At 44.4% G+C, this 25000-nt stretch overlaps 18 non-coding genes and 3 pseudogenes across 18 annotated transcripts; all 21 read right to left on the reverse strand.

The window, feature by feature from the left end:
• Positions 1 to 186: 186 nt before the first annotated feature.
• Positions 187 to 305, reverse strand: LOC133438411 (5S ribosomal RNA). The gene has a single exon (XR_009781571.1). It is a non-coding gene; the product is annotated as a 5S ribosomal RNA (ribosomal RNA).
• Positions 306 to 503: 198 nt separating this feature from the next.
• Positions 504 to 622, reverse strand: LOC133438463 (5S ribosomal RNA). Its single transcript, XR_009781620.1, has one exon. It is a non-coding gene; the product is annotated as a 5S ribosomal RNA (ribosomal RNA).
• Positions 623 to 821: 199 nt separating this feature from the next.
• LOC133438426 (5S ribosomal RNA) lies at positions 822 to 940 on the reverse strand. Its single transcript, XR_009781585.1, has one exon. It is a non-coding gene; the product is annotated as a 5S ribosomal RNA (ribosomal RNA).
• Positions 941 to 1157: 217 nt separating this feature from the next.
• Positions 1158 to 1276, reverse strand: LOC133438498 (5S ribosomal RNA; annotated as a pseudogene).
• A 199-nt stretch (positions 1277 to 1475) lies between these two features.
• LOC133438520 (5S ribosomal RNA) lies at positions 1476 to 1594 on the reverse strand. The gene has a single exon (XR_009781665.1). It is a non-coding gene; the product is annotated as a 5S ribosomal RNA (ribosomal RNA).
• Positions 1595 to 1811: 217 nt separating this feature from the next.
• LOC133438490 (5S ribosomal RNA) lies at positions 1812 to 1930 on the reverse strand. Its single transcript, XR_009781646.1, has one exon. It is a non-coding gene; the product is annotated as a 5S ribosomal RNA (ribosomal RNA).
• A 219-nt stretch (positions 1931 to 2149) lies between these two features.
• LOC133438508 (5S ribosomal RNA) lies at positions 2150 to 2268 on the reverse strand (annotated as a pseudogene).
• Positions 2269 to 2485: 217 nt separating this feature from the next.
• LOC133438534 (5S ribosomal RNA) lies at positions 2486 to 2604 on the reverse strand. Its single transcript, XR_009781679.1, has one exon. It is a non-coding gene; the product is annotated as a 5S ribosomal RNA (ribosomal RNA).
• Positions 2605 to 2821: 217 nt separating this feature from the next.
• Positions 2822 to 2940, reverse strand: LOC133438427 (5S ribosomal RNA). The gene has a single exon (XR_009781586.1). It is a non-coding gene; the product is annotated as a 5S ribosomal RNA (ribosomal RNA).
• Positions 2941 to 15233: 12293 nt separating this feature from the next.
• LOC133438386 (5S ribosomal RNA) lies at positions 15234 to 15352 on the reverse strand. Its single transcript, XR_009781547.1, has one exon. It is a non-coding gene; the product is annotated as a 5S ribosomal RNA (ribosomal RNA).
• Positions 15353 to 15551: 199 nt separating this feature from the next.
• On the reverse strand, positions 15552 to 15670 carry LOC133438538 (5S ribosomal RNA). The gene has a single exon (XR_009781683.1). It is a non-coding gene; the product is annotated as a 5S ribosomal RNA (ribosomal RNA).
• A 216-nt stretch (positions 15671 to 15886) lies between these two features.
• On the reverse strand, positions 15887 to 16005 carry LOC133438397 (5S ribosomal RNA). The gene has a single exon (XR_009781557.1). It is a non-coding gene; the product is annotated as a 5S ribosomal RNA (ribosomal RNA).
• A 217-nt stretch (positions 16006 to 16222) lies between these two features.
• Positions 16223 to 16341, reverse strand: LOC133438451 (5S ribosomal RNA). The gene has a single exon (XR_009781608.1). It is a non-coding gene; the product is annotated as a 5S ribosomal RNA (ribosomal RNA).
• Positions 16342 to 16540: 199 nt separating this feature from the next.
• On the reverse strand, positions 16541 to 16659 carry LOC133438395 (5S ribosomal RNA). Its single transcript, XR_009781556.1, has one exon. It is a non-coding gene; the product is annotated as a 5S ribosomal RNA (ribosomal RNA).
• Positions 16660 to 22886: 6227 nt separating this feature from the next.
• On the reverse strand, positions 22887 to 23005 carry LOC133438484 (5S ribosomal RNA). The gene has a single exon (XR_009781640.1). It is a non-coding gene; the product is annotated as a 5S ribosomal RNA (ribosomal RNA).
• Positions 23006 to 23204: 199 nt separating this feature from the next.
• LOC133438419 (5S ribosomal RNA) lies at positions 23205 to 23323 on the reverse strand. The gene has a single exon (XR_009781578.1). It is a non-coding gene; the product is annotated as a 5S ribosomal RNA (ribosomal RNA).
• A 217-nt stretch (positions 23324 to 23540) lies between these two features.
• On the reverse strand, positions 23541 to 23659 carry LOC133438489 (5S ribosomal RNA). Its single transcript, XR_009781645.1, has one exon. It is a non-coding gene; the product is annotated as a 5S ribosomal RNA (ribosomal RNA).
• Positions 23660 to 23858: 199 nt separating this feature from the next.
• Positions 23859 to 23977, reverse strand: LOC133438453 (5S ribosomal RNA). The gene has a single exon (XR_009781610.1). It is a non-coding gene; the product is annotated as a 5S ribosomal RNA (ribosomal RNA).
• Positions 23978 to 24195: 218 nt separating this feature from the next.
• On the reverse strand, positions 24196 to 24314 carry LOC133438503 (5S ribosomal RNA; annotated as a pseudogene).
• A 199-nt stretch (positions 24315 to 24513) lies between these two features.
• On the reverse strand, positions 24514 to 24632 carry LOC133438417 (5S ribosomal RNA). The gene has a single exon (XR_009781576.1). It is a non-coding gene; the product is annotated as a 5S ribosomal RNA (ribosomal RNA).
• A 199-nt stretch (positions 24633 to 24831) lies between these two features.
• On the reverse strand, positions 24832 to 24950 carry LOC133438536 (5S ribosomal RNA). The gene has a single exon (XR_009781681.1). It is a non-coding gene; the product is annotated as a 5S ribosomal RNA (ribosomal RNA).
• Positions 24951 to 25000: the final 50 nt, after the last annotated feature.

Consider the following 25000-nt stretch of genomic DNA (forward strand, 5'->3'; position numbering starts at 1 on the left):
TGAAATACCTCTTATATGGAGTTGAAGATAAGTCATAGAATATAAGTCATAGATTTGTTGGTTTTATTTGTTGGAGTTAAAGTGCCTTAACCATGTGCAAAACACTTTAGGGCGTGAGCTGTCGCTGTTACCACGTTGAAATATGTGTGGGTAGATTAAGCGAGAGCGCTCTCTGCTGGTTGAAAAGGCTTACAGCACCTGGTATTCCCAGGCGGTCTCCCATCCAAGTACTAACCAGGCCCGACCCTGCTTAGCTTCCGAGATCAGATGAGATTGGGCGCATCCAGGCTGGTATGGCCGTAAGCAGAAGCTCCTGCTGGAAATACCTCTTATATGGCGTTGAAGATAAGTCATAGGATATAATCATTGATTTGTTGGTTTTATTTGTTGGAGTTAAAGTGCCTTAACCATGTGCAAAACACTTTAGGACGTGAGCTGTCGCTGTTACCACGTTGAAATATGTGTGGGTAGATTAAGCGAGAGCGTTCTCTGCTGGTTGAAAAAGCTTACAGCACCTGGTATTCCCAGGCGGTCTCCCATCCAAGTACTAACCAGGCCCGACCCTGCTTAGCTTCCGAGAACAGACGAGATCGGGCGCATCCAGGCAGGTATGGCCATAAACTGAAGCTGCAGCTTGAAATACCTCTTATATGGAGTTGAAGATAAGTCATAGAATATAAGTCATAGATTTGTTGGTTTTATTTGTTGGAGTTAAAGTGCCTTAACCATGTGCAAAACACTTTAGGGCATGAGCTGTCGCTGTTACCACGTTGAAATATGTGTGGGTAGATTAAGCGAGAGCGCTCTCTGCTGGTTGAAAAAGCTTACAGCACCTGGTATTCCCAGGCGGTCTCCCATCCAAGTACTAACCAGGCCCGACCCTGCTTAGCTTCCGAGATCAGACAAGATCGGGCGTATCCAGGCTGGTATGGCCGTAAGCAGAAGCTGCTGCTTGAAATACCTCTTATATGGAGTTGAAGATAAGTCATATAATATAAGTCATTGATTTGTTGGTGATAATAATTTAGAAGCACTTATTTGTTGGAGTTAAAGTGCCTTAACCATGTGAAAAACACTTTTGGACGTGAGCTGTCGCTGTTACCACGTTGAAATATGTGTGGGTAGATTAAGCGAGAGCGTTCTCTGCTGGTTGAAAAAGCTTACAGCACCTGCTATTCCCAGGCTGTCCCCCATCCAAGTACTAACCAGGCCCGACCCTGCTTAGCTTGCGAGATCAGACGAGATCGGGCGCATCCAGGCTGGTATGGCCGTAAGCAGAAGCTGCAGCTTGAAATACCTCTTATATGGAGTTGAAGATAAGTCATAGAATATAAGTAATTGATTTGTTGGTTTTATTTGTTGGAGTTAAAGTGCCTTAACCATGTGCAAAACACTTTTGGACGTGAGCTGTCGCTCTTACCACGTTGAAATATGTGTCGGTAGATTAAGCGAGAGCGCTCTCTGCTGGTTGAAAAAGCTTACAGCACCTGGTATTCCCAGGCGGTCTCCCATCCAAGTACTAACCAGGCCCGACCCTGCTTAGCTTCCGAGATCAGACGAGATCGGGCGCATCCAGGCTGGTATGGCCGTAAGCTGAAGCTGCAGCTTGAAATACTTCTTATATGGAGTTGAAGATAAGTCATATAATACAAGTCATTGATTTGTTGGTGATAATAATTTAGAAGCGCTTATTTGTTGGAGTTAAAGTGCCTTAACCATGTGAAAAACACTTTTGGACGTGAGCTGTCGCTGTTACCACGTTGAAATATGTGTGGGTAGATTAAGCAAGAGCGTTCTCTGCTGGTTGAAAAAGCTTACAGCACCTGGTATTCCCAAGCGGTCTCCCATCCAAGTACTAACCAGGCCCGACCCTGCTTAGCTTCCGAGATCAGACTAGATTGGGCGCATCCAGGCTGGTATGGCCGTAAGCAGAAGCTGCAGCTTGAAATACCTCTTATATGGAGTTGAAGATAAGTCATATAATATAAGTCATTGATTTGTTGGTGATAATAATTTAGAAGCGCATATTTGTTGGAGTTAAAGTGCCTTAGCCATGTGCAAAACACTTTAGGACGTGAGCGGTCGCTGTTACCACGTTGAAATATGTGTGGGTAGATTAAGCGAGAGCGTTCTCTGCTGGTTGAAAAAGCTTTTTCAGCACCTGGTATTCCCAGGCAGTCTCCCATCGAAGTACTAACCAGGCCCGACCCTGCTTAGCTTCCGAGATCAGACGAGATCAGGCGCATCCAGGCTGGTATGGCCGTAAGCAGAAGCTGCAGCTTGAAATACATCTTATATGGAGTTGAAGATAAGTCATAGAATATATGTCATTGATTTGTTGGTGATAATAATTTAGATGCGCTTATTTGTTGGAGTTGAGGTGCCTTAATTATGTGCAAAACACTTTAGGACGTGAGCTGTCGCTGTTACCACGTTGAAATATGTGTGGGTAGATTAAGCAAGAGCGTTCTCTGCTGGTTGAAAAAGCTTACAGCACCTGGTATTCCCAAGCGGTCTCCCATCCAAGTACTAACCAGGCCCGACCCTGCTTAGCTTCCGAGATCAGACGAGATCGGGCGCATCCAGGCTGGTATGGCCGTAAGCAGAAGCTGCAGCTTGAAATACCTCTTATATGGAGTTGAAGATAAGTCATAGAATATAAGTCATTGATTTGTTGGTGATAATAATTTAGAAGCGCTTATTTGTTGGAGTTAAAGTGCCTTAACCATGTGCAAAACACTTTAGGACGTGAGCTGTCGCTGTTACCACGTTGAAATATGTGTGGGTAGATTAAGCAAGAGCGTTCTCTGCTGGTTGAAAAAGCTTACAGCACCTGGTATTCCCAGGCGGTCTCCCATCCAAGTACTAACCAGGCCCTACCCTGCTTAGCTTCCAAGATCAGACGAGATCGGGCGCATCAAGGCTGGTATGGCCGTAAGCAGAAGCTGCAGCTTGAAATACCTCTTATATGGAGTTGAAGATAAGTCATAGCATATAAGTCATTGATTTGTTGGTTTTATTTGTTGGAGTTAAAGTGCCTTAACCATGTGCAAAACACTTTAGGACGGGAGCTGTCGCTGTTACCACGTTGAAATATGTGTGGGTAGATTAAGCGAGACCGCTCTCTGCAGGTTGAAAAAACTTACAGCACCTGGTATTCCCAGGCGGTCTCCCATCCAAGTACTAACCAGGCCCGACCCTGCTTAGCTTCCGAGATCAGACGAGATCGGGCGCATCTTTTTTTTTTTTTTTTTTGTCTTTTATTATGAAAATACATTTTCGTTAAAAAATATATTTTATATACATTCCTGCATACCAGACAAAAAATAAAACAATTTTTCTGCTACTTTTACACAAAGCCCTCTCTTCACTTTTTTATACTCTCCTATTTCAACAACAAAAAAAACAAAAAAAAAACAAAAAAACAACTTATAATATTACAAACTTCAAACATATATCTCTATACACGCATGTGCAAAAATACACAAAAAACCATGTAACAAACCAGCAAAAAAAACCAAAACAGTACAACACATACCCCATACCCCTTATCACATGGAAGAAAACCTTCAATCACTCACTTCCGCTCCCCCAATCCCTCCACCCCCTCCCCCCCAATCCCATACCAATCTCTCCCTCTCGTCCACAGACACCAGCGTGTTCCCCCTCAAAAAGAGAGGGGCGAAACCTTCAATCCCACAGATGTATTTATAATTAATCTGTTTTTTCACTAAGCCCTTGAAAAACACCCAAATCGGTGCCACCCTCCCTTCAAACCGAGCCACATTCCTTCTGGCTTTGATGGCCCACCGTGCATGGCTCAGTAAAAATTTGCACAGCCCACTATTTTCCACCCTGCTCTTCTCCCAAATCCCAAATAACACAAATTTGTCCCACCCATCCTCCATCTCCCATTCCATGTTCAACTTGTCCACCATACAGGTTTTCAGTCTCTTAAAAAACGGCCGTAATCTCACGCACTCCACATACATGTGTCTAATATCCTCATCCTTCTCCTTACAGACATCACACATCCTCCCGACCTCCCTGTCAAACTGGTGCATGACCACATTCGTAAAAATCTTCCTATGTCGTAGTTTAAAATCATTATCCTCGGCTTCAATGCTGTTTTCTTTAATCTTCCATTTCCCCCACACTTGTTTTATGTTCAGAGTCCCATCTGCCCTGCACCAGTTCTCCAGGGAAGCCGGGAGTTTCACCACCTGTTTCACAAACATTCTGTATAGCTGTTTCACTTTCACTCCCTCCAAAGTCACCCATTCCCCCCCCCTCTCTATATACAACATCGGTACCCTCCCGGTCCTATTCACTACCACCTCTGTGTCTATTTTCTCCCTCCACCTTCCCGGTATGCTCTGTTTCACTAATTCGTAGTCCTTCCTTACTTGCTCTAAACTTATTCTATCATTGTATTCATGCACACATTCGTAAATGGCTGTAGCCGACAAAAAACCTGGCACCACTTCATACATGACATGTTTTATTTGCATGAGTCCCGCTTCCACAAAGTATTTTGGCTTTAGTGGCTGTCCTTCATGTTTGATGTTCCCGTTGCCAAACAATGGCACCTCTCTAATGGTCTCCAGATCCGTGCAGTCCCACCTCGCGTTTTTCAGCAGCTCTGCCTGTGCAGCCAGGATCTCTCTATAGAACTGCGGGAGTCCTGCCGTCAGGTAAGCGTTTGTCTGCATTAGCATTGCAAACTCATTTCCCAGCTTCCTCTTTAAAAAAAACCCCATCACCTTCTTCCAGCAGTGCTCTCCCTCCCCATACAAGAAAGCCCTCCCCCGTTTTATTCTTAAAGCCTTCTTTTTGCTCTCTATGTCAACTAATTTCAAACCTCCCTGCTCATACCCCCCAATCAAGGTTGCTCTCGCTATTCTACTTTTCTTCCCACCCCATATAAAACCCCCCATCAGTTCATTCAATTTCTTCACCACCCATTCTGGCACTTCTAGCACCTCCATTACATAAACCATTTTTGAAAACAAAAGACTATTCACCACCACCACCCGCCCTTTAACCGTCAGTCGCCTCAGCTTCCAAAAATTCAGCACCCTCTGTATTTTATTCAGTACCTCTGACCATGTTTCATCCCTCACCCTCTCCCCCTCCATCCCCACATATATCCCGAGAACCTTCATCCTGTGCTCCTGTACCTTGAATGGTACTCCCCCACTTGCCACTACCCCATTTAAAAACATGATTTCTGACTTTAACATATTTATTCTTGCACCTGATGCCTTCCCATATATTTCCACCAATTCCACCACCCTTTTTATACTTGCCATATCCCTTACAGTCACCGTTGTGTCATCCGCGTATTGCTGTATTTTACTAAGACCACCCCCACCTTGTACCTCAATCCCTCTTATTTCTCCATCCCTTTTAATCATACATGCCAAGGGCTCTGCCACCACCGTGTATAAGAGTGCTGACATCGGACACCCCTGCCTAACTGACCTCCCTAATTTAAAGACTTCCGTTAAAACACCATTCACTTTCACCCTCCCCACTGCATGTCTGTACATCAATTTTAACCATCCTCTAAACCTCTCACCATATCCCACCCTCTCTAGAACTCCCCACATAAAATCGTGCTCCACCCTATCAAACGCTTTATTGAAATCTAAAGCCAACATAATCCCCTCCTCTCCCGATGCCCTCAAATATTCCACCATCCCTTTAATATTCAGAATTGTGTCTGCAATATCCCTATCCGGCACACTGTAGGCTTGTGTTATTGGAACGATTGATTTTAAAGTATATTTTAGTCTGTTTGCAAAAACTTTCATTAACACCTTGTAGTCTGTATTCAGTAGTGTGATTGGCCTGTAGTTCCCCAGATCATCAGCCTGCCCCTTCTTGAAGATCAGAGTAATTATCCCCATTGTGAATGATTCTGGTACTGTCTGGCGTCTTTCCATTTCTCTAAAAACTGCATGTAAAATCGGCCCCATCAGTTCTTTAAACGCTTTGTAGAAATTGGCTGTTAGGCCATCACTACCAGGACTCCTATTCATACTCAAAGCAGCAATTGCCTGTTCTATTTCCTCTGCTGTGATGTCACTGTCACATTCATCCCTCTCCTCTTCTGTTACACTCACAGTCACACTCTCCAGCACATCTTTCATCACTCTCTCATCCACTCCCTCGCTAGTAAACATCCTCCCGTAAAAATCATGCACACCTCCCAAAATCCCCACTAGGTCTGTCTTCAACCCACCCCCCTCAGTCCTTACTCCCCTGATAAAACATTTCTGTTGTTTCTGTTTCTCCATCCTCAAAAAAAAACCAGTGTTCCTTTCCCCCTCTACGGCATATCTCGCCCTGCTCCGCACAATCGCACCTTCACATTTCATTCTCTCTATCTCCTTTAGTTCAGCATGACAGCTCACCACAGCTTCTTCACTTATAACCTCGGCAGCATTTAAACGTGTGATTTCTCTTCTAAGGAACTTTTCTCTCTCTTTCTTTTTGAAATTCCTCCTTGCTGCGTGTTTCATACTTATCTTCCTGATTCTTTTCTTTAAATTTTCCCATCCCTCTAACACCTCCCCACCATTCAACCATTGTGAGCTGTCATGCTGAATAATCTCTTTCATTCTTTTTTTAAAGTCACCATCCTCCAGTAGTTTGGCATTGAAATGCCACAAACCCCCTCCCTTACCCCCCTCCCTCCTACCCAGTTTAAGATGTACCGTTGTGTGGTCACTGAGACACGTAACCTTATATTCCATATTCATGACCAAATCATAATACTTTTCTTTTATCAAAATTAAATCAATACGGCTCTGTTTCAAACATTCATTCGACATTTGTGTTCTGGAGAACACTTTCCCCTCAGGATTCTTCTGCCTCCACACGTCCCACATATGATACTTCCTCATTATTTCACTCAGTATTCCTCTTGAGGCATCATTTCGAAATTTCCCACTGTCCCTGATGTCTAATCTACTCATCTTGACATTAAAATCCCCCAACACAAAATCACTGGTCCCCATAAAGCCTTCGTACTTCTGGAAAAAGAGTCCTCTCTCCCTCGAGTCATTTGGTGCATAAACATTTGCTAACGAAAAAGAAACTCCTCTAAATTCAAACAAAATCTTTATAAACCTCCCCCCATTGTCATTTTGCACAAGACTTGATTTTAGCCCCTCCTTCAACAAAATTGCCACCCCCCCCACATTGTCATCTGTCCTGCTCGCATACACCGAGCCCTTCCACATTGCCTTACAGGTGTCGATCATCCGTCCATCCCAGTGCGTCTCCTGTATGCAAATAATATCCGCTGCACATATATTCAACATTTTTTCCAGTTTGTCTGGGTTCTTCAGTCCGTTCGCATTCTGCGAAATTATGTGCAGGCCGCTCAACATTGAGGATAAATGAAAAAGGAAAAGTCCAAACACTGCTGTCATCCTAATCATTTATCCATGTCATCCCTCTCCCTTCCCTCCCCCCTCTTTCATCAATTTCTTTGTTTTAGTACCCTCACACAAGTCTGTGAGTTCAGCGCTCACCTCCCGCGAAGTCTTCCTTCTTTCTTTTATCCTTCCTCTCGTCTCGACGCTGCTCTGGCTGCGAGAGCGCCAGCTGCCAGCTCGCTCGATTCCTCGCCGTCCTCTCCTCCCTCTCTCTACCGCTTCCTCACTCCGTCCTCCCGCCGTCGTCGGTCGCTTCTCCTCATCCTCTCCCGACCCGTCCTCCTCGATCTCCTTCTCCGTCTCCATCTCGCTCTCATCCAACTCGTGCACGCCTTCCTCGATCTCATGCGCGCATCCCTCCAGCTGCTCCAGCCTGCGTTCTCCGCCCGCGCCATTCTCCGTCTTCTCTTTCTCCTCCTCCGCTCCCGTCTGCAAGCAGACGCAGGTGTCCTCCGCTCTCTTGCAGCCCCTGCACGTTTCCACCGTGCACTCGCGTGCGTAATGTCCATGTTTCTTACATTTGTGGCAGGTGAAATCAGGACACTCTCTTACAATGTGCCCCGGTTGGAGACAGAGCCTGCACACCCTTTCCTGCCGATCGTGCAGTACTCTAAAGTACTCTGCCCCTTCAATGGTCTCAAACTTGGTTGAGTATGGCAGAGACGTGACCGTGTCCGTGAATCTCACTTTTAAATATCTCGTACCATCAAAAACCTGCGTCCCCGCCCATTTCCGCCGTCTGATGTGGGATGCAGGCATTACTCCCCAATGTCTCAGCTTTTCAGTGATCTGTCCATCCGTTATATACACGGGCAGCATTAGGAAGGAAACAATCCTCGTGTCCTTTTCCACCTCAGACGCAATCACGTTTGACTGCCTTAATTTAAATCCATCCAGCAGTCTTGATTTCCCTTTGGGATTCCCCATCGAGATTTCCCACTTTTTTCCGCCTTTCTGCCTGCACCCCACCACACGTCCACATGTCCCATCAATAGCTTTGAGCAGCTCAATCGTTGTGATTTCATCCGGCCCCTCGATCTCCACCGTGACCACCAGCGCTCTGTCCTCCGCCTCCGCTCCGCTCCTCTCTCCCTGCTTGTCTCTTTCATCCACCGCCATTTGCCGCGGACCTGCTCTCTCTCCGTCCACTTTGTCCGTCCGTCGTCTGCCTTCCATCGATCCATTCGTACCGTCCTTCTCCATTCTCCTATTCTCCACCTCCGCCGGCATCGCTGTCACCGATGCTGCCGACGGCCTCCTTCCGTCTCCCTGCATCGTCCTCTCGCTGCCAGCATTTGGCATGATCCTCTCCACCTCATCTCCTCTTTTATCCGCCATCTCCACCTTAAAGGTCTGGAGACTGACCCCCGTGCAGCGAAAAGCTGCCGGGGGGAGCCTTCTCTTTTCCACTGCTTCCTCTCTGCCTGTGTTCCACTTTCCACACTCCACAATCCACACCGACCGCGCCCTGCACACAATCACTGCCAGCTGCACCAGTGCCTCGTTAGCAAAGGGGCAGGTCCAGGCTGGTATGGCCGTAAGCAGAAGCTGCAGCTTGAAATACCTCTTATATGGAGTTGAAGATAAGTCATAGAATATAAGTCATTGATTTGTTGGTGATAATAATTTAGAAGCGCTTATTTGTTGGAGTTAAAGTGCCTTAACCATGTGCAAAACACTTTAGGACGTGAGCTGTCGCTGTTACCACGTTGAAATATGTGTGGGTAGATTAAGCAAGAGCGTTCTCTGCTGGTTGAAAAAGCTTACAGCACCTGGTATTCCCAGGCGGTCTCCCATCCAAGTACTAACCAGGCCCTACCCTGCTTAGCTTCCAAGATCAGACGAGATCGGGCGCATCTTTTTTTTTGTCTTTTATTATGAAAATATATTTACAAAAAAAATATATTTTTGTTTACAGTATCCATTTCCAACACATTTTCCTCTCTCTGTGACATTTACACTCAGGTCCTTTTTTCAAAAGAAAAGAAAAACAACATCAGCACTCGAATTACAAAAACAAACCTGATTTGCACATAGTGGCATTTCAAAACCCAGCATCATTCGTTCAGCCATCCCACAGGGTGAAAAATCATTCCAACTATATGATCACTGTGCACAATTTTCAAAAGATGAAGTAGCCAATTTTTTTTTTTTTTTTTTTTTAACACACAATTTCCCAACTACACAGTCCAAAAAGAGCTACCAATTCCACACAATCCTCTTTTCTTTATCAAGGGATAGGAGATTGGCATCCTTCACATACAGTCGTTCAAAATGGTCTACCCCATGTATCAACCTGTATCGAATCTGTTTCTTCACTATGTTTTGAAAAATCGGCCATATTGCAATAACCCTTCGTTCGTAATGTGCCTTGTTTCTTCGTGCCCTTATTGCCCATCGTGCATGGCTCAACATAAATCTGCACAGCATTTCGTTTCTAATTTTACTGTATTGCCAGTTTCCAAATAAAAGAAAAAACTCCCATGAATCCCTTCCGTCCCACACCATTCCCAATTTTTCTATTAGACATTTCTTCAATAACCCAAAAAAGCCAGATAACTCAGGACAAATATCAAACATATGCATCAGCGTTTCCGGCAATAAGCCACAAACATCACAATCTCTGTCTACAGCTTTATCCAGTTGATGTAAAACCACATTAGTAAAAATTTTATTGTGTCTTATTTTGAAATCATTGTCCTCAGCCTCGATGCTGTTACCCTGTACTTTCCATTTCTCCCATATTTTCCACCCCTCTTTCTGTGGAAAGACCTTGCTCCAATACGACAAGGAGGCCGGTGATTTCGTGACGTTCACTAAAAAACGCTCGTAGATTTCCTTGCAGGAGATCAGACTGAAGCTCTTGTTTTCCCCCTCTCGCTTAATTCCCAGCTCTGGGAGTTTGCTCGTCCTATCTCTAGCTGTACCTGTTTCTATCAGCCTTCTCCATTGTTGTGGGATACTTCTCTGAATAGTCTTATAATAATTCTCTATGACCGTGTATGTTGAATTATAATCAACTTCCCTTATACTATCCACCACGGCCTGCGTCGGCAAAAAACCGGGCACAAATTCATACATTATATCTTTCAGCTGTACTAGTCCAGCTCTTATCATTTTGTTATTATACAACATTTTATTTTCTTTCTTTATATATTTATTTAAAAATATCGGCAGTTCTCTTATTAGGCTTATAGAATTCGCCCCATATTCTATATGCTCCAGGAAGCCAGCTTGTGCTTCGAGGACCTCCCTATAAAATAATGGGACTCCCGCTGTCATCGGCCTCTTCGGTTTCATAAGCAGGACAAAATCTCCTATTCCGAGCACTCGATTTAAAAAAAACTGCATAAGACCCTTCCAGCCGTAAGCCGTGTCATCGTACAGATATTTTCTGACCAATTTAATCCTGAAAGCATTTTTCTTACTTTCTATGTCTAGTAATTTTAGCCCTCCCTCTTCATATTTCCCTATTAATGTTTTTCTTGCGATTTTCCCCACCGTTGTCCCCCACAAGAAAACTGTCATAATCTCATTTAGTTTGTTTAGTGCCCATAAGGGTAGATCTATCACCGTGAGTGCATAATATATTTTAGACATTACCAAGCTATTTAATACCACCACCTTCCCATTGAGTTTCAGGTTCCTCATTCGCCAATAGCACAAAATTGCTTCTATCCTTTTAATTATACTAGTCCATGTCATGTCCCTGGCCGTTTCACTGTTTACCCCAATGTATGTACCCAATATTTTGATATGTTCTGCTTGTAATTGTACCGGTAATTCATTTTGCGGCGGCCCCTTCATATTGATGAACATGATTTCTGATTTATCTGGATTTATTTTAGCTCCTGAGGCTCTACCATATCGTTCTACCAAGTTTATTATTCTATGTACACTATTTATGTCTTTAATCAGTAACGTGGTATCATCAGCAAACTGTTGTATGGTGCACATCTCCCCTCCAGGTAATTCTATACCTTTTATTTCTGAATCTTTTTTAATAAGGACACCCAGTGTTTCCACGATTATTGTATACAAAATTGAGGACAGTGGACATCCCTGTCTCACCGACCTTCGAAGCGGAAAAGGATCGGTAACCACCCCGTTACACTTCACACTGCCAGTGGCGTTGGCGTACATTAACCTAATCCACCCGAGAAAACGCGCTCCAAATCCCACCCTCTCCAAAACTTTGAACATAAATTTGTGTTCGACTCTATCAAAGGCTTTGTTGAAGTCCAGTGAGACCAGAATGCCCTCTTTGCTGGTAGTTTTCAAAAATTCTACTGTGTCTCTGACAGTATTCAAAATATCTGAAACTTCCCTTCCCGGCACACTATAAGCCTGAGAGGGCTCTACGATAGTGTGCACGACCTGTTTTATTCTGTTTGCTAGTACTTTCATCAATATTTTGTAATCCGTGTTTAGTAGTGTTATAGGCCTATAATTGGCTAGATTTCGTTTATCCCCTTTCTTATATATGATCGTTATGATCCCTCTTGCCATAGATGCCGGCACGGATTGTGTTAATTCTATTGTTCTGTATAAATGTAACAATATTGGTTTCAATATATCACTGAATTCTTTATAAAAATTCGCTGTTAGTCCATCACTACCTGGACTTTTATTTAGTACTAATTGTTTTATTGCCAAATCAATATCCTCTTCCTTCATCTCCTGGTCGCACATGAGTGTGTCTTCTTCAGCTAACTTCATCTCACATTTTGCCAGGATCTCCTCTGTTATCCCATCATCTGTCCCCTCTGTTTCAAAAAGATGGGTATAATAATTCTGGACTGTCTCTAAGATCTCTACAAAGTCAGCTGTTGTCTCTCCCTTTTCATTTATCACTTCCGCTATGTAGCATTTGTTTTGCCTTCTTTTTTCCAAGTTCAGGAAGAAGCCGGTATTTTTTTCTCCTTCCACCGCATACTGCGCTTTGCTCCTTAATATAGCCCCTTCGCATTTCAACCTCTCCAACTCTTTTAACTCGGTATGCAATCTTATTAACTTATTCCCCTCCGAGCCTTTCTGTCTCTCAACCTTTTCGATTTCTGCTCTTAGCATTCTTTCTTTCTTCTGTTGTCTCGCCCGAAACCTTTTCGCATATTGTATGGATTTCCCTTTTATTTTTGTCTTCAAGTCCTCCCAGCCTTGTATTATATTCTTTTCAAAACCCGGTTGTGAGCTTACGCTCAAAATTAGTTGCCTAATGGCTCTATTATAATTCACATCGTACAAGAGATGTGCATTTAAGTGCCATGTCCCCCCTCCCCTTTTCTCTTCCTGTTTCCCCATTTCTAATGATAGTATGGCGTGATCGCTTAAGTGTATCCATTTATAATCCACATTATTAAATAATCGTATATGCGATGTCTTCGTTAAGCACAAATCAATTCTGGTTCGTTTTAGAACCCCTTGAACCACTTGCGCCCTTGAATATTGCCTCTTATCAGGATTTTTCACTCTCCATACGTCGCACCAGTTGTTAACCATCATAAAGTCATTTAGAACCTTTCTTGAGGCATCTTGTCTCCATACACAACTTTCGTTTATATCCAGATGACACAATTTCACATTAAAATCTCCTATTATAACATCACACTTTTCGGCTATTTTATAAAATTTCCTAAAGAAGGCTGTGCGATCGCCTTCTGTATTCGGTGCATAGACATTTAAAATATTATAATTCACATCCTGAGCTACACAATCTATATTAATCCATCTTCCTTCTCCATCTTTAGCCCTCATCGTGGCCTTAATTCCACTGTCCCTTTTACACAAAATCGCCACTCCCCTTGCAATGTTAGTTCCATGGCTAGAGAAGCATTCCCCATCCCACAGCTTTATCATGTCTCGCTCCGTTACTGCATCCCAATGAGTTTCTTGTAAGCATATTACATCCGCCTTACTTAATCTTATCATGCTTTCGAACTTCGTCTTGTCTCTCAGCCCGTTTGCATTAATGGATGCCACTGTTATTGGCATTAACACCATGATAAGGAGGAGAAACGGACCATCACCGCTGGATATTAGAAGTTTCCTCATTGTGCATACGTTTCTTCTGTGCTCGCCCTTTTCTCGTACCTGATCTTTTCCTCGATATCCCCCTCGCTCCGTTTCCGGTCTCCACGTCCTCCGTCTCAGCAGGATTCTCACCACCCCGCCTGGTGACTCTCTGCTGCGCACAAGGAAGCGACCCCCCGCTGCTTTGTCCTTCACCCCAATCTTGTCCGCCTCGTTCCTCCTCATCTCCACTGCTCCCCTCCTTTGCATCCTCTGCGACATCTCCTCCCTCGTCACTCCCTGCTTCCTCCATCGATTCCTCCACCGCTTCCTCCTCCATGTCACCCACCAGGCTCTCAACCTCTCCTTCTCCGTCTTCCTCCTCCTCCTCTTCCTCCGCCGCCTCCTTCTTTTCTGCCTCGCTCTCCTCCACCAACTCCTCCGTCTCCTCCTTCTCCTCCTTCTCCTCCTGCTCTCCGCCGGTTCGTTCCGTCATGCGTGCACATTCTCTTGCATAGTGTCCTTGTTTGTTACATTTGTAACACAGGAACTCAGGACATTCCCGCAGAATGTGCCCCTGCTGTAGGCACAGTCTGCACACCCTCATTTGGTTGTTATGGATGATCCTGAAATACTCCGGACCCTCGAGCGTGTCAAATTTCGTGCTATACGGCAGAGCCGCCACCGACTCTGGGAACCTGACTTTCAGGAACCTGGTGCCGTCGAATATGTCCGTGCCAGGCCATTTTCTCTTCTTGATTGGTGAGACCGGCTCTACTCCCCAATGTGCCAGCTTTGTGAAAATCTGCTCATCAGTGATATAAATAGGAAGACTTAAAAATGAGACCACTCTCGTGTCCTTCATTATTTCAGAGGCGATCACTCGCGAATCTCTTATCTTGAAACCATCTAACAGTCTGTTTTTCCCGTGCGGGTTGCCCATTGTTAGTTCCCACTTTCTGTCCGCCTTTACTCGGCAGCCAACGACACGACCGCATGTAACACTCACAGCTTTCAAGAGTTCCATGAGGGAGACGGCATCATCTCCCTCTATCTCCACATTTACTACAAGTTTTTTCTGGTCTTCCGCTTGATCCCAACATTCTTTTGCAGCTCTCGGCTCCGCCACCCTTGCTGCCGTCTCCTCCTCTGCCCCCTTCCACACCGCTCCGCTGTGTTGTCCTCCCGTCCTCCTTTTCTCCACTTTCTCTGCCTCGGGCCCCTCTCCCGCTCTCTTCTCTTTCTCTCCGGCTCCGACCATTGCGCGGGCCATCTTTTGCCTTGGGATCCCCTCCGACTCCATTTTGTCCGTCATAGCTGAGCTCATGTCCAGTCCGTTATCCACCTTCATCACCGAGTAATCCGTTTTAGTTTTTTTATACTCCCTTGGAGTAGCCCCCCTGCAGCAACTGCTGCCGGGGGAGGTGTTGTTGTTCTCCACTTCTCTGAGCCTTTTTCGTTTGTTTTCCAATCTGAACTTTGTCTCTCCTTCATCCACCATGAACCAAACTGCCACGTCACTCTTCCTGCACAAACAGGAAGTCAGAGGGCGTGGCCAGGCTGGTATGGCCGTAAGCAGAAGCTGCAGCTTGAAATACCTCTTATATGGAGTTGAAGATAAGTCATAGCATATAAGTCATTGATTTGTTGGTTTTATTTGTTGGAGTTAAAGTGCCTTAACCATGTGCAAAACACTTTAGGACGGGAGCTGTCGCTGTTACCACGTTGAAATATGTGTGGGTAGATTAAGCGAGACCGCTCTCTGCAGGTTGAAAAAACTTACAGCACCTGGTATTCCCAGGCGGTCTCCCATCCAAGTACTAACCAGGCCCGACCCTGCTTAGCTTCCGAGATCAGACGAGATCGGGCGCATCCAGGCTGGTATGGCCGTAAGCAGAAGCTGCAGCTTGAAATACCTCTTATATGGAGTTGAAGATAAGTCATAGAATATAAGTCATTGATCTGTTGGTTTTATTTGTTGGAGTTAAAGTGCCTTAACCATGTGGAAAACACTTTAGGACGTGAGCTGTCGCTGTTACCACGTTGAAATATGTGTGGGTAGATTAAGCGAGAGCGCTCTCTGCTGGTTGAAAAAGCTTACAGCACCTGGTATTCCCAGGCGGTCTCCCATCCAAGTACTAACCAGGCCCGATCCTGCTTAGCTTCCGAGATCAGACGAGATCGGGCGCATCCAGGGTAGTATGGCCGTAAGCTGAAGCTGCAGCTTGAAATACTTCTTATATGGAGTTGAAGATAAGTATATAATACAAGTCATTGATTTGTTGGTGATAATAATTTAGAAGCGCTTATTTGTTGGAGTTAAAGTGCCTTAACCATGTGCAAAACACTTTAGGACGTGAGCTGTCGCTGTTACCACGTTGAAATATGTGTGGGTAGATTAAGCGAGAGCGCTCTCTGCAGGTTGAAAAAGCTTACAGCACCTGGTATTCCCAGGCGGTCTCCCATCCAAGTACTAACCAGGCCCGACCCTACTTAGCTTCCGAGATCAGACGAGATCGGGAGCATCCAGGCTGGTATGGCCGTAAGCTGAAGCTGCAGCTTGAAATACCTCTTATATGGAGTTGAAGATAAGTCATATAATATAAGTCATTGATTTGTTGGTGATAATAATTTAGAAGCGCATATTTGTTGGAGTTAAAGTGCCTTAGCCATGTGCAAAACACTTTAGGACGTGAGCTGTCGCTGTTACCACGTTGAAATATGTGTGGGTAGATTAAGCGAGAGCGCTCTCTGCTGGTTGAAAAAGCTTACAGCACCTGGTATTCCCAGGCCGTCTCCCATCCAAGTACTAACCAGGCCCGACCCTGCTTAGCTTCCGAGATCAGACGAGATCGGGCGCATCCAGGCTGGTATGGCCGTAAGCAGAAGCTGCAGCTTGAAATACCTCTTATATGGAGTTGAAGATAAGTCATAGAATATAAGTCATTGATTTGTTGGTTTTATTTGTTGGAGTTAAAGTGCCTTAACCATGTGCAAAACACTTTAGGACGTGAGCTGTCGCTGTTACCACGTTGAAATATGTGTGGGTAGATTAAGCGAGAGCGCTCTCTGCTGGTTGAAAATACTTACAGCACCTGGTATTCCCAGGCGGTCTCCCATCCAAGTACTAACCAGGCCCGACCCTGCTTAGCTTCCGAGATCAGACGAGATCGGGCGCATCCAGGCTGGTATGGCCGTAAGCAGAAGCTGCTGCTTGAAATACCTCTTATATGGAGTTGAAGATAAGTCATATAATATAAGTCATTGATTTGTTGGTGATAATAATTTAGAAGCGTTTATTTGTTGGAGTTAAAGTGCCTTAACCATGTGAAAAACACTTTTGGACGTGAGCTGTCGCTGTTACCACGTTGAAATATGTGTGGGTAGATTAAGCGAGAGTGCTCTCTGCTGGTTGAAAATGCTTACAGCGAGGCTTCCGGCTTAGCTGTACATGGGGTGAGACGTGATTAGCGGAGCTCCTGCAGGGTTAATTTTAATTCAACATTTATAGGCACTTTTTGCATCACTCCCACGGCTTTGGTTTTAACTAAATTATTTTCAACGCGGTTACTTCGACAACTTACCACGGAAATGCCTCCAAAGTCCTTCAAAGCGGGGAATAACCCTCCAGCTAACCCGCGGCCTGCTGCTCATGCCGTCTCCTCGCCCCGCGGTGATTCCCCTCCTCCGGAGAGCACCTGCGCTGCGCAGGTTCCAGCTGCGGAGTTCAGCCGGCTTAAAACCGAACTCCTCTCCGCTCTCCGCAATGATGTTGCAGCTATATTTCGGTCAGAGCTTCAGGCAGCACTTACCGATAATTTAACGTCCATTAAGTCCGAGCTGCTTTCTCTTAAAGCCGATCTTTCTGGCAGTATTTCCTCCATGAAGGCGGACGTCGCGGGTCTCGCGACCACGGTCGCTGGGATGGAGCTGTCCGTCTCAAGCTGCTCAGACGACATCGTTGCTCTCCAGAAAAAAGTGGATCACTTGTCGAAAGAATATGTGAGGCTGGAGGACAGATGCGAGGATTTGGAGTCAAGGTCTCGTCGGCAGAACGTACGGATTATTGGCGTCCCGGAGGAGGATCCTGACTCTTCATCTGCAGCCGGTGTTTCCAGGCTATTGGCAGAAGCCTTCTCCCTCGACGCTGAGCCGGTGGTGGACAGAGCCCACCGCACCCTCATGCCGAGACCGAAGCCCGGGGAGCGGCCCCGCGCAATAGTGGCCAGGCTGCATTATTACACCGACTGCGCTGACATCCTGAGAAAGGCGAGAGAGCGGCAGCAGATCAAAGTCCGGGGTATGAGCATCTCCGTGTTCCAGGATCACACAGCCAAGACAGCGCGGGCGCGCGCTGCCTTTAATGACGTGCGCCGTCAGCTGCGGGAGATTGAAGGAGTCCGGTATGGATTGCTGTATCCCGCCCGGCTGCGTGTAACCCATGATGGCCAGCAACGTGACTTCACGTCGCCAGATGAAGCCCTGGCATTCATCAGGAAAATAAAAAAAGTGACTACCAGCTAGTTTTCTGGGACGACTTATCCAGCTTGATGTCCGTGCGGGACTCTGGCCCGGGGTGAGTGACTGAGTCAATTCAGAAAATGGGACTTTATGTCGTAATTTTTTATTTTTTATTTTTTATTTATTTATTTATTTTTTTTTCTTTTCTCTTCTAACTATCAATGGGAACAACACTGTTTTAAATTGATGGCCTAATCATTTCTCTGGTATGATGCCTTGATAAGAAAATATGCACGCACCCCTGTCTTTGCTTAAATTGTGTGCATGTGTGTGCGTGTCTGTGTGGGTGTGTGAGTGCATATATGTATATATTATTGTTCTATAGGCCAAAGATCTCCCTAATTTACGTTTGTTGTTACCCTGACAAGACAGCGATCGTCAGAATGGCTTAGATTGATGGTTTCATATGCCTCATATTTTATTTTTATTTTTTTTTAAGGGTTTAACTCTGCAGGAGCTAATTTTGTTTTTGTTTTTGTATTTAGCTTTATAGTCGAAAGCATCTCTTTTCGAGAATGGCTTCCTTTGAAGCCAGCACGGCTGTTTCCATCGTTTGGGGATGGGATCATCTAATGTGCGCTGGGTGGGTGGGCGGGGGTTATGGGATGTTGGCTTTTTGTCTCTGTAGGTATGTATATACTCCTGAGTTTTGTTTGTTTTGGTTTTCCCTTTTACCTCTTTTCCTTATATCTCCTCTGGTGGTGGGTGAGTCGGTCTTATTTTCTCTCAGAGAATGCCTATGAACGATCGTAATCTGCGCAAGCTTGATACTGGATCAAACATTACATTCACTAGCTGGAATGTGAAAGGTGTGAATAATCCAATTAAGCGATCAAAGATTTTTTCACATTTGAAACGCTTGGACACTGACATAGCTTTCCTTCAGGAAACTCATTTGCGAAATAAAGATAATTGCAGACTCAAACGAGCTTGGGTGGGTGATATTTTTCATTCAAATTTTGATTCTAGGTCTAGAGGAGTAGCAATTTTGATCAACAAAAGAGTCAATTTCTCCGTCTCCAGGACAATATCCGATAAGAATGGTAGATATCTTATTGTTGCGGGCACTCTATACTGTAACCCTGTATTGTTGGTGAATATATATGCCCCTAATTTTGATGACCCCAATTTTACGGATAGGCTGTTTGGCAACCTCCCTTTCTTAAATACGCATATTACAATACTGGGCGGTGATCTGAATTGTGTTATTAATCCTTCTTTGGACCGTTCGAATCCTCGTACTTTGACTCAATCCTCTATGTCAAAATCTATTACCGATTTTACAGTCAAGAACGGGCTTGTTGATCCGTGGAGGGTCTCACATCCTGGAGATAAGGAATTCTCTTTTTTTTCACAAGTACATCAGTCATATTCACGTATTGACTATTCTTTTGTTGATGGCTCTCTTCTCCCCAAAGTTACTTCTGTCGTATACCACCCAATTGTTATTTCGGATCACGCCCCTCTAACTTTGAATATAACATGGTCTGAGCGCCCCCGTTTTTCTTCTCCCTGGAGGTTTAATCCATTGCTTTTATCCGACGATGCATTTAATGTCTCTATATCTGCTTCAATAGATGATTTCAATGCATTAAACAAAACAGATTCTACCAGTTTTTCGCTAGTATGGGAATCACTCAAAGCATATTTGCGAGGACAGATTATTTCTTATTCAGCATACGCCAGTAAAATCCGCAGGGCTAAATTACAGGAGCTCACATCTAAAATTCAGGACACAGACAGACTAAACTCAGTTAACCCGAGTCCGAGTTTACTGAAACAACGGCTTGATTTGCAGTCAAAATTCGATCTTATAGCGACAGCTGATTCTGAACGGCTCCTATTACGCGCTCATGCCAACTATTATGAACACGGCGATAAACCAAGCAGGTTATTGGCTCACCAATTAAAAAGGCAAGCAACGTCGAGACTGATTCCCAGCATTAGAGATTCTAATGGCACACTTACCACCGATCGAATCGCCATCAACACAATTTTTAAATCATACTACTCCTCTCTCTATGAGTCAGAATCTCCACTTGACACAGCAGAAATGACCTCCTTTCTTGATAATATCACTGTCCCTACTATTAATTTGGATGTGGCTAATGGCCTCGATGCTCCTTTCAGCTTGCAAGAAATTGCCGCCGCCATTGAAGCTACGCAAAGCAACAAGGCCCCTGGTCCCGATGGGTTCGGAGCTGAGTTTTTCAAAAAATTCAAAGACAAATTAGCCCCCCTTTTACTTTCAATGTACAATGAGTCCCTTGATCATGGCTCATTGCCTCCCTCTTTAATGCAGGCGTCTATTGCCCTCCTTTTGAAGAAGGACAAAGACCCTGAATCATGCACTTCTTATAGGCCCTTGTCCTTACTGAATGTAGATGTCAAAATTTTAGCCAAAGCACTAGCAATTCGTCTTGATAAGATCCTTCCTAGCATCATATCTGAGGAGCAGAATGGTTTCATCAAGGGACGCCAGCTCTTCTATAATGTTCGTACACTTCTTAATGTGATTCTCTCTAAAGATTCTTCTCCACTCCCTGAAGTTGTTATCGCAATTGATGCTGAGAAAGCTTTTGATCATGTCGAATTTAACTATCTTTTTGCAACACTTCATAAATTCGGATTTGGACACAGGTTTATATCGTGGATTAGACTTCTTTACACTTCCCCTCAGGCCAGCATTCACACCAATGACAACTACTCCACTTATTTTACATTATCACGTGGCACGAGACAGGGCTGCCCTCTCTCCCCTTTGCTATTCGCTCTATCCGTCGAACCACTTTCAATTGCTTTAAGAACTCTTCCTCTATTTCGCGGAGTCTCTAGGTCCAATGTGGAACTTAAATTGTCACTTTATGCAGACGACCTCCTTTTATATGTATCTGACCCTTTAACCAGCATCGCACCAATATTATCTCTGTTGAAGAATTATGGATCCTTCTCCGGCTATAAGGTCAATCTTCACAAGTGTGAATGCTTCCCCATAAACTCCTCTGCTTTACAACTCAAACAATCTGATATCCCCTTTAAACTCAGCCCGTCGGGCTTTAGATACTTAGGGATTAATGTGACCCGCACTCTGCCCTCTCTTTTCACCGCTAATTTTTCCTCACTGGTAACTCGAGTGAAGGCGGACTTACAGAGGTGGAACTCCCTACCACTGTCGCTGATAGGAAGAATTAACACAGTGAAAATGACTGTATTGCCTAAATTTCTTTTTTTGTTCCAATGCACTCCTTTATTTCTACCAAAATCTTTTTTTAAATCACTTGACCAAATTGTTTCCAACTTTTTATGGGCCGGTAAGACACCCAGAGTGAGGTATTCGCTTCTCCAAAAATTAAAATTTAATGGGGGTCTAGCACTACCAAACTTTATGCTTTACTATTAGTCAGCGCATATTCACAAACTAATTTATTGGCTTCAGTCTCCTGAGTTATTATGGTGCAGATTGGAGGCTCAGTCACTCTCTTCATCCTCTGTAACGGCCCTATTCTCCTCCTCTTTACCATTGAATCCCTCTAAGTTTACAAATAGCCCTGTGGTGCTTTCCTCCCTTAAGATTTGGTCACAGTTTAGGCGCCACTTTAAATTTGCTTCTCCATCCATCTATACACCTGTTACTAAGAATCATCTGTTCCCTCCATCACTAATAGACACCACTTTTATGATTTGGTACAACCGGGGCATTAAGCACTTCAGGGATCTATATAAGGATGGTATCTTTTCCACATTTTCAGATCTGAGGTCAAAGTTCAATTTGCCTGCCTCCCATTTGTTTCGCTACTTCCAGCTTCGACACTGCGCCTCTGCTCTGTTTCCATGCTTCCCTTCCCTTCCTGCTAACCAACCGTGGGATGATCTTCTAACAATGAAACTCAGTCAAAAATCTCTGATATCTAAGATATATGCACTGTGTATGACATTTGATGATCATTCTGTAGATAAAGCTCGGGAGGGTTGGGGACGAGAGTTGGGCCTTGACTTCACAGGGGAGCTGTGGGATAAAGCTATCCGTAGCATACGATCTAGCACGCCTTGCGCTAGATTTGAACTTATTCAATTTAAGGTGCTGCATAGAGCCCACCTATCAAAATCCCGATTATCGGAAATATATCCGAATGTTGCAGACCTATGCGACAGATGCCAGGGTTCTCCATGCAATTTAAGTCATATGTTTTTCTCCTGTCCTAGGTTACAGAAATTTTGGAGTGATTATTCTGTGATCATGTCTAAAGTTCTAGGTAAAAAAGTTGTTATGGCCCCTCTCTTAGCAATATTCGGACTCACTGTTGACTCCTCACATATCAGCCCCACACAGTCAGAAGTATTGGCTTTCACATCCCTTTTAGCAAGACGTCGTATCTTACTTCTATGGAAATCCCCCAAGTCCCTGTCTATTTCTATTTGGCTTAGTGATGTTATGTTTTTTCTTAAATTGGAGAAGGTGAGATACTCTTTAAAAGGCAACGCAGCTAAATTCGTTCGCAAATGGCAATCTTTCATAGACCACTTTACCGCGTTGAAGACTCTACCCACCGACTGACCCCCCCCTCCCTTAATTTTCTTTTCATCTCCTTAATTTGTTTTTTTTATGTTTTATTTATTTCCAGTTAATGGGATAGCACTTATGGGCATCTACATTCACCACTGCATTTGTTTTTTGTATGCATTTTTGCTCATACATTACTTTCCTCCTTTGATCATTTCTTGCTCATCTGTTTATTTATTATTTAACGCTACAGAGACTCTGTTCCTTAGTTAGGTTTTGTGTGTTTTTAAAAAAAAAAAAAAAAAGGAGACAATGTATAATGCGTGTGTTTGACTACAGATTTCCATGTTTTCATTGTATGTTGTTTCCTATAAAAAGATCAATAAAAAAAAAAAAAAAAAAGAAAATGCTTACAGCACCTGGTATTCCCAGGCAGTCTCCCATCCAAGTACTAACCAGGCCCGACCCTGCTTAGCTTCTGAGATCAGACGAGATCGGGCGCATCCAGGCTGGTATGGCCATAAGCAGAAGCTGCAGCTTGAAATACTTCTTATATGGAGTTGAAGATAAGTCATAGAATATAAGTCATTGATTTGTTGGTTTTATTTGTTGGAGTTAAAGTGCCTTAACCATGTGCAAAACACTTTAGGACGTGAGCTGTCGCTCTTACCACGTTGAAATATGTGTGGGTAGATTAAGCGAGAGCGCTCTCTGCTGGTTGAAAAAGCTTACAGCACCTGGTATTCCCAGGCGGTCTCCCATCCAAGTACTAACCAGGCCTGACCCTGCTTAGCTTCCGAGATCAGACGAGATCGGGCGCATCCAGGCTGGTATGGCCGTAAGCTGAAGCTGCAGCTTGAAATACCTCTTATATGGAGTTGAAGATAAGTCATATAATATAAGTCATTGATTTGTTGGTGATAATAATTTAGAAGCGCTTATTTGTTGGAGTTAAAGTGCCTTAACCATGTGCAAATCACTTTAGGACGTGAGCTGTCGCTGTTACCACGTTGAAATATATGTGGGTAGATTAAGCGAGAGCGTTCTCTGCAGGTTGAAAAAGGTTACAGCACCTGGTATTCCCAGGCGGTCTCCCAACCAAGTACTAACCAGGGCCGACCCTGCTTAGCTTCCGAGATCAGACGAGATCGGGCGCATCCAGGCTGGTATGGCCGTAAGCAGAAGCTGCAGCTTGAAATACCTCTTATATGGAGTTGAAGATAAGTCATAGAATATAAGTAATTGATTTGTTGGTTTTATTTGTTGGAGTTAAAGTGCCTTAACCATGTGCAAAACACTTTAGGACGTGAGCTGTCGCTGTTACCACGTTGAAATATGTGTGGGTAGATTAAGCGAGAGCGCTCTCTGCTGGTTGAAAAAGCTTACAGCACCTGATATTACCAGGCGGTCTCCCATCCAAGTACTAACCAGGCCCGACCCTGCTTAGCTTCCGAGATCAGATGAGATCGGGCGCATCCAGGCTGGTATGGCCGTAAGCTGAAGCTGCAGCTTGAAATACCTCTTATATGGAGTTGAAGATAAGTCATATAATATAAGTCATTGATTTGTTGGTGATAATAATTTAGAAGCGCTTATTTGTTGGAGTTAAAGTGCCTTAACCATGTGCGAAAACACTTTAGGACGTGAGCTGTCGCTGTTACCACGTTGAAATATGTGTGGGTAGATTAAGCGAGAGCGCTCTCTGCTGGTTGAAAAAGCTTACAGCACCTGGTATTCCCAGGCGGTCTCCCATCCAAGTCCTAACCAGGCCCGACGCTGCTAAGCTTCCGAGATCAGACGAGATCGGGCGCATCCAGGCTGGTATGGCCGTAAGCTGAAGCTGCAGCTTGAAATACCTCTTATATGGAGTTGAAGATAAGTCATAGAATATAAGTCATTGATTTGTTGGTTTTATTTGTTGGAGTTAAAGTGCCTTAACAATGTGCAAAACACTTTAGGACGTGAGCTGTCGCTGTTACCACGTTGAAATATGTGTGGGTAGATTAAGCGAGAGCGCTCTCTGCTGGTTGAATAAGCTTACAGCACCTGGTATTCCCAGGCGGTCTCCCATCCAAGTACTAACCAGGCCCGACCCTGCTTAGCTTCCGAGATCAGACGAGATCAGGCGCATCCAGGCTGGTATGGCCATAAGCAGAAGCTCCAGCTTGAAATACCTCTTATATGGAGTTGAAGATAAGTCATAGAATATGAGTCATTGATCTGTTGGTTTTATTTGTTGGAGTTAATGTGCCTTAACCATGTGAAAAACACTTTAGGACGTGAGCTGTCGCTGTTACCACGTTGAAATATGTGTGGTTAGATTAAGCGAGAGCGCTCTCTGCTGGTTGAAAAAGCTTACAGCACCTGGTATTCCCAGGCGGTCTCCCATCCAAGTACTAACCAGGCCCGACCCTGCTTAGCTTCCGAGATCAGACGAGATCGGGCGCATCCAAGCTGGTATGGCCGTAAGCAGAAGCTGCAGCTTGAAATACCTCTTATATGGAGTTGAAGATAAGTCATA

The sequence above is a fragment of the Cololabis saira genome, unplaced genomic scaffold (assembly GCF_033807715.1).
Source record: "Cololabis saira isolate AMF1-May2022 unplaced genomic scaffold, fColSai1.1 scf106, whole genome shotgun sequence".
Classification (NCBI taxonomy): domain Eukaryota; kingdom Metazoa; phylum Chordata; class Actinopteri; order Beloniformes; family Belonidae; genus Cololabis; species Cololabis saira.